We start from the raw sequence: 11,968 nt of genomic DNA on the forward strand, positions 1-11,968 counted from the left end.
CCATCCCCACCCCAAGCTCTGCAGGCTCCGGACATCGCTGCTGAACTTCCACGCCTGAGTTCTTGACTAATCCTTCCCCTCTTTGCAAATACCACCTTCCTCCCACACACCCAACCTCACATGCTCTTAATTCCAAAGGGGGGTTTATGAACGCTCCAAATGACGAGGAAAGAGGAGCCATTCTCTTTAGCCCTTCACTGTCGCTCCTCTTGCTTTCTGAGTGTGACACTGTGTGGCCCCTCCAGGGTCAAGCACTAAGGATCTCAGCAAGGAAGGATCCAGGTTTTGTGGGGCCTAAGGCATGTATAATTTTGGAGAACCTCTTAAAGAAAAGGAATATAAAATGACAAATGCCAACCAAATCAGGGCCTTGGGAGGGCTGTGTTTGGACGCTTCAGAGGGATCCAGGCAGGGAGATTATCTAAGGAAGAAAAGCAGGAAGATCTCCCTGGGTTCCCTGTACTGGACCAAGGCGTCTGGTTTTGCTGTAATGAAAGTCTCTGTTCTTTCATACTGAGTGTGCATGACAACCCCAGGGAAAGCATGGAGGCTTGGAAACCCCGTCTTACCTCTCAGGCATCAGCTCCACCTGTGCTGCAAGCAGGAGGGAGGGCAGCGCTTTGAGCAGGCCTAGGCTTGGGGCCACAGCAGGGTCAGTCCCCCACCCACTTGAGAACGGCCTGGGAGCCTATCTCACTTAGGGGAGGGAAGGGGAGGAAGAGCAGGTTGCCCCCCCCAGATGCCAGTCACATCTGAGGCCTGACCCCCTTTTGTCTGTCCTCATGCCTCCTTGATATGACCCAGAGCAGAAACCTCAGATTTCTGAAGTGAGTCTCTCTCCCTTGGGAATTTCAGAATCAGGACCGTCCCAGAATGTTGATCTGGTCCTAACTAGAGCTTCTCTAACTATGAGGAAGGAGCACTTTCATGCACAGTGTGCCACAGACCAGTGTTTTTATAAAATACAATAAAGTGAATAACTAGAAAAATGAAATAGAGCATATCCATACAGAAAACGCAAGGCCGGCATATGCACCCCAATGTTCATAGCTGCATTGTCCACAATAGCCAAATCGTGGAAGGAGCCGAGATGCCCTTCAACAGATGACTGGATTAAGAAGCTGTGGTCCATATATACAATGGAATATTACTCAGCTATCAGAAAGAACGAATTCTCAACATTTGCTGCAACATGGACGGCACTGGAGGAGATAATGCTAAGTGAAATAAGTCAAGCAGAGAAAGACAATTATCATATGATTTCTCTCATCTATGGAACATAAGAACTAGGAGGATCGGTAGGGGAAGAAAGGGATAAAGAAAAGGGGGGTAATCAGAGGGGGGAATGAAACATGAGAGACTATGGACTGTGAGAGGCAAACTGAGGACTTCAGAGGGGAGGGGGTGGGGGAAGGGGATAGCCTGGTGATGGGTAGTAGGGAGGGCACGTATTGCATGGTGCACTGGGTGTTATACGCAACTAATGAAGCATCAAACTTTACATCGGAATCTGGGGATGTACTGTATGGTGATTAACACAATATAATAAAATAAAATTTAAAAAAAAAAGAAAAAAAAAGAAAACTCAAGGCCGAATTTCTTATTATTAGATTCAATTAACATAAAATCACTCTATCGAATTGGCGTCAAAGTGTCTTGATGCTTCCTCTCAATCTCTATACTTTTCCTGTGAGACGCTCAGAGAAAAACATATGCGTATCATACACTATGCACACATAAATACTAACTTGAGACATACCCATCCGTACACGTACACAGCACAGGGACACATTCATACGTGCACACGTGTGCGGACAACACACACAGACACACATCGACACGCACGAACACTCAGCAGTGAGGCAGCCCCTCTCCTTGCCTCCACCAACTCGGCCTCCTTCCCACAGTTAGCAGGAGATTTTCCTACACAGATGAGAGCTCAGAACAAGCCAGGGGTGTCTGGGGAAACATGAAGTGGCAGAGAAAGCAGAGAATCCAACAATTCTGACTCCCAGGCCTCCTCCCTGCTTTCTAGAGAAAGAGATCGAAGGCAGAGCTCCCGGTGACCGACCACACCCACGCTGGCCCACCCCAAATACAGCTTCCCCCGCCACACCACGCTCGGCCCCTCGCTGTCACTGTCTAGCCAGCCCTCTGCCTCTGACCAAGGAAGATGTGCTGGAAGTGAGAGAAAGACACCACTCTCCTCCCCCTTGGGCATCTCCCCAGTGTCGTGGGCAGCTCCACTTCCTCCGTCTGCACCTTAAGTGAGGGTGTTCCTCAGGGGCCTATTCTTAGCTCTCTTTTCTTCTCGCAACAGCACTCTCTAGAGGAACTTGATACACGTCCAGGGCCTCGACGGCCACTTACCTGCTCCCAAGAGCGCACCTCCATGCCCTCTCCCACGTGCCTCGATTTCTACCCGCCCTTACAGCCCCCTCCGTGTCCTGCAGGCATGTGAGAAAAAAAACACTCAGAACTGAGCTCACGATCTGCCTGGCTTCCACACTTGCCCCTCCTCCTGCGATCTCCCAGTCTTGGTGGGTGGAAACATCATACCCAATCTCAAGAGCCTCGGCTAAGAGACACCTGTATGAACTCATTTTTTCTTCGTTCCTTTGCTTCTCTGTTAATTCACATCTATCCCAGGTACTGCCTTAAGAGGGCGCAAAAGTTCTTGGGTTTTCTCTTATCCAAATATCCTGGGTTCCTAACGTGTGCCCAACACACAGATGGCTCTGGAGGGGGCTGTGATTTGGAGTTAGACAAACACACCTAAGGTGTTGCAATCAAGGATTCGTTATCTAGCTTAGGAGGCAAATAAAAACAATACCTTTGAAACACCATCCAATGATAACAAAGTACAATGATAGAGAAAGTAGAGAAAGTACGGTGAAATAGATTCGAGAACGGTTTTCTCCCACCTCCCCTAGGTTTCATTCATCCCAGCTAAGCAAACCCATTCTCTGATAAATACAAATCTTCCTGTTACTTGTTTCCGGCGTACACCCGGGGCTATAACCAGAGTCAGGCAACACTAGGAGAAATTGGACCGTTCAATATCTGTAACAGTAGTGGCCCCAGAAGCTGGAAAGAGTGTGGAAAGAATTCAGAAGAGAATAAATCCTTCAATAGGTTAGTTATATCCAAACACGTTGTATAGCAACCTGGGTAGGCGTTTCTGACTTCCGTGTGTGTAGGTTGAAGAATTTGATGAAGCGTAACTTGAACCTAGGGGGCCTTGGACTGCCAGACGGGCCCAACAGAGAGTAATGACACAGCAGCCATGAAGAGGGCTCCGTGGGGCCACTGGGGGCCTGAGAAGAGCTACCCAAGAGTCTTGGGACAAAATCTCTGCTGGGCCGCTGAGAACATGTTTCCAAAAAGTCACTTGGAAAGGGGCTCCCCAGCCATCTAGGATGACACAGTTCTCTCTTAGTAGGTAAGTTTGTTTTAACATCCAGAAATTTTTAAATTAAGGATAGAAATATTTAAAACAATCAAACACATAGCATTAATATGTTTGTATTAAGAAATTTGTGCATATTTGGCACCTAGGTATTTGCAGTATTTACAAAATTTTTTCATCTGTTAACAGTAATTAATTGGCCTTACAATTCTAATTTAAAATGTGTAATTGGGGGCACCTGGGTGGCTCAGTTAGTTAAGAGTCTGCCTTCTGCTCAGGTCATGATCCCAGCGTCCCGGGATTGAGCCCCACATCCAGCTCCTTGCTCAGGGGAGTCGGCTTCTCCCTTTGCCCCTTCCCCAGCCCATGCTCCCTCTCCCTCTCTCTCTAATAAATAAATAAAACCTTAAAAAAAATAAAATGTGTAATTGGTTTAGATGTGTGATTTGTTTTGTCTTTAAGATTTTATTTATTTATTTGACAGAGAGAAAGAGAGGCATGCACACAAGCAGGGGGAGCTGCGGGCAGAGAGAGAGGGAGAAGCGGGCTCCCAAAGCAGCAGGGAGCCCGATGTATGCGGGGCTCCACGCGGGGCTGGATCCCAGGCCCCTGGGATCATGACCTCAGCTGAAGGCAGACGCTTAACTGGCTAAGCCACCCAGACACCCTAAATGTGTAATTTGAAGTAGAATTTTCCTTTAAAATGGGCTTTGGGACAAAAATAAAAATAAAAATAATAAAATAAGATTAGTTTAGGAACATTGAAGGAAACAAGAATTGAATCACCATATTTACAAATTGTTTAGAGTTTAGTGTTTTAGGTATTCAGGAATGCCTTACTGGTTTGTTAGATGACTGAATTACTTTATAAGGACATGGAATATGTCAAAAGTATAAAATATATTTTTTTAATATTAAATATTGTCTTATTGGGGCACCTGGGTGGCACAGCGGTTAAGCGTCTGCCTTCGGCTCAGGGCGTGATCCCCGCGTTATGGGATCGAGCCCCACATCAGGCTCCTCTGCTGGAAGCCTGCTTCTTCCTCTCCCACTCCCCCTGCTTGTGTTTCCTCTCTCGCTGGCTGTCTCTATCTCTGTCAAATACATAAATAAAATCTTTAAAAAAAAATTGTCTTATTAATTTTAAATAGTACCAAATAGTCATCAAATACAATCTTTTTTTTTAAAGATTTTATTTATGTATTTGACAGAGAAAGAGAAACAGCCAGCGAGAGAGGGAACACAAGCAGGGGGAGTGGGAGAGGAAGAAGCAGGCTCCCAGCGGAGCAGGGAGCCCTACGCGGTGCTCGATCCCAGGACCCCGGGATCAGGCCTTGAGCCGAAGGCAGATGCTTCACGACTGAGCCACCCAGGCGCCCCTCAAATACAATCTTTTAAGGTGATTATTAAAATGTACTTGTTTGTAAGTTAAACATAAAAGCTTAAAGGGGTGGGGCGCCTGGGTGGCACAGGGGTTAAGCGTCTGCCTTCGGCTCAGGGCGTGATCCCGGCGTTATGGGATCGAGCCCCACGTCAGGCTCCTCCGCTATGAACCTGCTTCTTCCTCTCCCACTCCGCCTGCTTGTGTTCCCTCTCTCGCTGGCTGTCTCTATCTCTGTCGAATAAATAAATAAAATCTTAAAAAAAAAAAAAAAAAGCTTAAAGGGGTGCCTGGCTGGCTGAGTCAGTAGAGCATGCAACTCCTGATCTCGAGGTTGTGAGCTCAAGTCCCACATTGGGGGTAGAGATTACTTAATAAATACATACATATACATACATACATACAACTTTTGAAAACCCATAAACGCTAAGGAAGAACTGGTCCTCTGATTTGCATCTTTACTATAGGGAACATACATTTAAAAATTTTAAAAACCAAGGTAGCCCTCTGAATATATTTTCTGGGAACCAAAAGGACGTTTTTAAAAATTCACATTGACACTACAAGACCAGTCGGTTCTCTGCACTGTTTGCATTGACAGTGAACAGTGACCTTTGGTGATTGTATTTGCTGGTGTTCCCATGTTTGCTGGTCTTAGCCCTCAGAAGGGAGGGAGGTCACTAAGGACACAATGGCCCAGGCTCAGCCTCAAGGCCTCCCACCGAAGTGGTGGCCCCAGGGCAGAACCTGGAACCCTGTCTCTCCTCCGTGCCCTCCTGCCTCTGCCCTGCGCTGCCTCCGGGTGAGTCATTCTGCTGCCCTGCATTCTGGAGAAGCTGCGAAAGGGGAGCGTCCGAGGCCAGTGTGGCGTTGGCAGAGAAATTCAGCAAAACACACTCCAGGAGAAAGTCAAATTCGGGACTATGGTTGAGTCTTCATCCTCAATAGGGGCTTTTCCTCCCTGGCCAAATTTGGAATTTTCAGACTGTATTTTACTAAGTAGGTGACTTTAAAAAAAAAAACAAACTCAAAACCAACAGATTTTTAAGCAACTGGTTCCTTCAATAAATCAGGCTGTTTGCCTGGAAGAGAGAGAGAGAGAGAGAGAAAACACCCATTATGTTCATGGTGAGAAGGTGAAGTTATATTAGTGGAATTAGGACTGCTATATTCCATCAGTTACTGATACTCTGGGGACGAAAACTCATTTTAAAAAAAATCCTAATTTTAGGGGCGCCTGGGTGGCAGAGCGGTTAAGCGTCTGCCTTCGGCTCAGGGCGTGATCCCGGCGTTATGGGATCGAGCCCCACGTCAGGCTCCTCTGCTATGAGCCTGCTTCTTCCTCTCCCACTCCCCCTGCTTGTGTTCCCTCTCTCGCTGGCTGTCTCTATCTCTGTCTTATAAATAAATAAAAAATCTTAAAAAAAAAATCCTAATTTTAAATACAAATATCTTTTGGCAGAAATAGAAAAACAAGACAACATGACAATTACTTGGACTCAATCACTTAGGTACTAGGCTTGGCTTGGGAGCATTTGGAGGCATGCACAGCACAGAGAGAAAGTTCTGGAATAAGGGGTCTTAGGTCTTAAGAATGGGTGGAATATGGGCAGAGACCTGGAAGCAGACAATGAGCACAGAAAAGGAGATGTCAAGGAACTGGAGACAAATTTGAACCCACTTGCTTAGCAGTTCTGAGGTTGGGGGTGGGGTGGAAGCATGACTTCATGCTGTTGTAATTCCCAGATTCCTGGCCCCTGGATGGCTGCTGGGAGGCTGCCAATGCGGGTTCGGGCTGCTTCTAGATATACCTGGCTCATGTTAGGTCTTCATAAGTGTTTGTTGAACAAACTTTGTTTTCAGAGCAGAGGAATGAGGCTAGGAAAATACACAGATTGCAAATCTGGAAAGCTTATAAAACAAGTTTTTTTATTCTCTTATCATGCTTAAAATTTTCCAGAGAGGAGGAATCTACTGCCTGCGGAGACAGCCTGTGCCATTTTCTGGCAGCTCCAAATATCTCAAATTGCCCTGTATAGAATCGAATCTCCATCTCTGTCACTACAGCAACTCGCTGACGCCCAGTCACTGGGAGCCCTTCAGAATACATCCCACTCCTCTTCACACGCAACCTCTCTAGTCTTTTAAGGGAGTTTCGTGACCCTTGCCTTCCCGTTAGTGCCTCACCAGACAACAAGAGCTATAAAATGGCTCCGACTCTTTGATCCAATAATTCCACTTGGTAAAATATGCTACAAGGAAATAACTCGAAGTGGGGAGGAATAAATGTATGCATATCTGTTTATACTCTGTGTAATGGAGAAAAGTTAGAAATAATACAAATTCCTCAAAATTGACAGTGACTAAACAGATGACGGACAAGGGCTCAGTGCTTTCACTGAAGCAGCAAGCTACCACTTTGGCTGAAGACAAATCCACAAGTGTGTTGATGCGTGGGAATGCGTATAGGCAACGCTCTAGGAAGAAACCAGAATATAAAACTGTATTTTCACCTTGTCCACCAATAAAGTCCCTAAGTAAATTTGGAACCCTTCCAGAACATTGTCTCCAAACCAGGCCTCCTCCAGATTCATCTAGCTCAGGGAAACTACAGCTGATCCAGATGACAGTCCACATTAGGTTTCTTTTTTTTTAAACTGCAGTATAACTGACATACGACATTATATGAGTTTCAGGTATACAACATAATGATCCCGTACTGGTATTTGTTGCCAAATGATCACCACAAGTCTAGTTAACGCACATAGTTACCAAATTTGTTTCTTGTGGTGAGAACTTCTAAGATCTACTCTCAGCAACTTTCAAATATGCAATATAGTATTATTAACAATCGTCATCATGCCGCACGTTACATCCCCGTGGCTTATTCATTTTACAATTGGAAGCTTGTTCCTTTTGACCCCCTTCACCCATTTTGCCCATCCTCCACCTCTGGCAGCCACCAGTCTGTTCTGTGTATCTGTGTGCTCATCTGTGTGTGTGTGTGTGTGTGTGTGTGTGTGTGTGTGTGTGTGTGTTAGATTCCACATATAAGTGACATCATATGGTATTTGTCTTTCTCTGGCTTATTTCACTTAGTATAATGCCCCCAAGGTCCATTATAGCAAATGGCAAGATTTCGGTTTTTGTGGCTGAATAATATACCAATTATATACACACGTGCCACATTTTCTTTATTCATTCATCAGTTTGATGGACACTTAGGTTGTTTCTATTCCCTGGCTATTGTAAATAATGCTACAATGAACATAAAGGCACAGATATCTTTTCGAGTTTGTGTTTTTGTTTTCTTCAGAGAAATACCCAGAAATGGAATTGCTAGATCATATGGTAATTCTATTTTTAATTGGGGGGGGAACCTCCATACCGTGTTCCATAGTGGCTACACCCCACATTTGCTTTTAATTCTGTCCTGCGTACTTTCCACATGTCAATATCAACCACAAACAAAGAACTTGTGAGGGCTAAGTCCAGAAAGAAAGCCAAGCTAAGCAACAGACCCCAGGCATTGGGCCCCACTCGCTCCTGGTTTTCACCTCTCGCTTATTCCCACCACTGTTCCTGTTCGATGGGGTTTTCACCTAGATTTCACCTAGATCAGAGATATCCTTTGGGACCTAGTCAGACACTATCTAGGCTACAGCAGTGACAAAATAGACAAAGCTCCTCGTCTTCATGAAGTTTACTTTCAAATGACATATGGTGGCGTGGGTGGTCCTATTATGAGAGACAGGACATAAGTAAACAAGTACATAATCAAATAGAGATAAATACTATGAAGACAACAAAACAAAGTAACATCTTTGGGAGGGACAATGGGTGAGAGACCACTTTAGATCAGGTGGGCATGGAAGACATTTGAAAATGCAACACTTTAGTAGAATCCCGAAGGATGAGAGTCAGCCCCTAGAATTGTGAAAAGGAGCATCCAGCTGGAAGGAAAGAAGGAGAAGTCCCCAAATTAAGAATAAGCAAGGCATGTTTAAAGAACTGAAAGAAGGCCACTATGGCTGGATGGCCACTAGTGGCTCCCCACATCAGGGGAGTGCTGAGAGAATGCGCTAGAGAGATAGGCAGGAAATGATCCGTATACCAATGGAAGCCATTAGAAGGGGTCGAGGGGATCTAATTAGAGTTTGTTGTTGTTGTTGTTGTTTTAAGATTTATTTATTTATTTTTAGAGAAAGAGAGCACAGGTACGGGAGGAGGGGCAGAGGGAGGGAGCGAGGGAGAGAGAGACTCTTAAGCAGACTCCCCGCTGAGCGTAGAACCCAACTGGGGGGGGGGGCTCGGTCCTATGACCCCAAGATCATGATGTGAGAGGAAATCAAGAGTCATGCCCTCAACCAACTGAGCTACTCAGGCACCCCTGATTAGAGTTTTTAGAGGATGCTCGAGGGAGGGTGCAGAGAACGGCTTCTTAGAAGGTAAGAGTGGAGTAGAGAAATCAGTACAGAAACTAATGCACACGGGGATGTACTGTATGGTGACTAACATAATATAATAAAAAACACATTAAAAAAAAAAAAGAAATTAATGCACCACCAGAGGCGAGATGGTGGTGGCGGTGTGAGCTCTGATGACACCTAGCTCAGAGAAAACGAATTGTACACTTTTGAAGGAATATTGCCAATAAAATAAAGCCAAAACTAAGGGGGAAATTCAACGAAAAATAGAATTAACATATATACTCATACTGCACAGATTTCTTATCCTATAAATAACGAAGGTTTGGCCCCAGTTTCCTAGGAAGGCACAGGTAACAAGAACATGTTCTCTCAAGTCCACCCCTTCCTGTCTTTAAAACTCTCCTTTGTGGTCCTTCATTAATTCCCCTTGCCTTGAGGCATGGGACCAAAGCAGGGCCTTGGTCACTGCCGGGCTCCAAGCGGACAAACAGTGAGCAGCCTACAGCCCCCACCCTACCTGGAAAGACAATTACATCTCTTGGGGCACAGAAGCCAGGTAATCAACATTACAGATCCAAATGTTTCTTCCACCCACCTTCTCTCGTGTTTGGATAACACCACTTCCCTATCAAAACCATACTGGAAATTTCTTGGGGATTATTGTAACTCTTACTTATTCTAAACCAAGTCTAGGGGGAAAAAAAGGATTTTTATTCTCTCACCTACAGGGACATATCTGTCACTTTTAGAAACTCTTTCAGCACTGGCTAGTACAAAAACAAACACTTTTTAACATGCTGGTTAGGTGGTAGAAAAGGTGGGGTAGTGTTCAAAGTGCTTCTTTCATGGACTCTGACAGCTCAGATGAAACCCTATAACTTAGTGGTCGAGAGTGAAGGCTCTGGAGTCAGAGTCCCTGGGCTCAAATCCTGGCTTTTATACTTACTGTATAGCTTCCAGCAAGTTATTTAACTTCAATAAGCCAGAATTTCATCTGTAAAATGGAAGTTTGGTAAGCTCCAAAGAATCTGAATCGGTGAAATGTGGTGAGGCCAGATTGGGAATGCAAGAGAAGGCTTCTAAGCCTGGGCTGTTCCCCAGCTCCAATTCCTCCCCTATAATCTCTCCCCTTCGCATCTCCCCAAAACCCACTTATCATCATACAATTGATTGTACAGACACACACGCTTTTAGGTAAGAGCCTGCATTCTGGGAGAAAGGGTCTTTAACTGTTATAAGTATATATGTCACTTTACTTAATAAAATAAACCTTTCTCATTTAGTACAGATTAAAACAACTCTTGGAAAGGAGTAACTGGATCCCAGACCTTGCATCCAAACTCTATCCACCTACAGGTTCAAAAACTTTCAATGGCTCCCATTTTCCAGAGAAAAAAAAATGATCCACTCCTTTTTTTCCAGGAGTTCATGGACTCTCAGAGCCAGTTTAATTTATATTCCATTTCCTACTTGTAGGAACCTTGGATTCTACCAACTGTTTCCCAAACAATTTGCTTGAGTATAAAGAATGAAAGACCCGGTGAGGGAAAGTTCAGACTCTTTCTCAACACTGGAAATGGGTTAGCAGGCTTTGAAACAAGCCAGTAAGATTCATAACACATCCTCTAAGTACGTTTCTGGCGTGCTGGCCTCTGTAACCAGCTACTGGGCAGCTTTATAGATGGACACCAGGGGGTAGCAAAATCTCACTCTCCCAGCTCCCCAGCAATAATAACAGGGCGGCCGGAGAGCCGTGTGACTCCAGAGCCCATAACCCACTGATGAAAAAGAGTTCCAGCTCCCTGCCTCTAACTCTGCGGAGAAGAGAGTCACTGCAGTTCGCCGCCCTAGATTTTTTTTTCTTTGACACTATGGAGCAGAGGGATCTTCTTGTCTCCAAGAAGGATGAGCGTTTTCTCTCTCTTCTTTTCCAGACCCAGTGGAGTGGAGAAAGGGTGCTGTTTAGCGTTCTGAGGAGGTGACAGAAGAGCCCATCACCTAGACGACCTCTCCCGCGGTGCCAGCGACTGCCCAGAGCCCAGCCTCCTGGCCTCACAGGTGCTTCATCCACTGGCAGGATGTTTTCCAAACGTCAGTGGCACATGCCTTCACGTGCCCCTCTGGGGACTTTCTGGCTTTCCGATCTCATCACAATTGTCCACCCTTTGGCAGTGCCACCCCCACCCCCAGCCCCTGCAGGGCTTCCCAGGGCCTGCTCAGAGGAGGAACAAGGCATCTCCCGTCTATGCCTAAGCCTCCCCAGCCCTCCCGGGACACCGTCGCCGGGGCTTCATTTGACATCCAGACGCGGTGGAGGATGGGTGAGACTAGAACTTTCTTAACTAGCCTGCCCCCCTTTGTCTACTGCGTCAGATAGCCACCCTCACCACCATGAGCCCTAGCGACCCTGGGAGACTCTACCGCCACCCCATAAGAAGGGAAGGTCTGGCACCCAGTTTCGAATCATGGGGTCTGACGAGGAGGGGTGCGGGGGGAGGGTCTGATGCCTTCCCTCCGCTAGCCGAAAATGGAGACACGCGGTGCGGAGGGGAAGGGGCAGCGAGGAAAGAACTCAGAAAACGTCTGCCGAAGTGCACGCCCCTACAGGAGGATCCTGATGCCAAGACCCGGCCCCTCTTAAGTCACGATGGTCACCCCCACCCCCCACCCCAAGCCTTCACCGCTCCCTAATTCCCCCCACCGCCGCCCCCGCCCTCCCCAGGCCGCACAGAGGAGCCCATTGTCGGA

The sequence above is a fragment of the Ailuropoda melanoleuca genome, chromosome 20 (genome assembly GCF_002007445.2).
Source record: "Ailuropoda melanoleuca isolate Jingjing chromosome 20, ASM200744v2, whole genome shotgun sequence".
In the NCBI taxonomy this organism is placed as follows: Eukaryota; Metazoa; Chordata; class Mammalia; order Carnivora; family Ursidae; genus Ailuropoda; species Ailuropoda melanoleuca.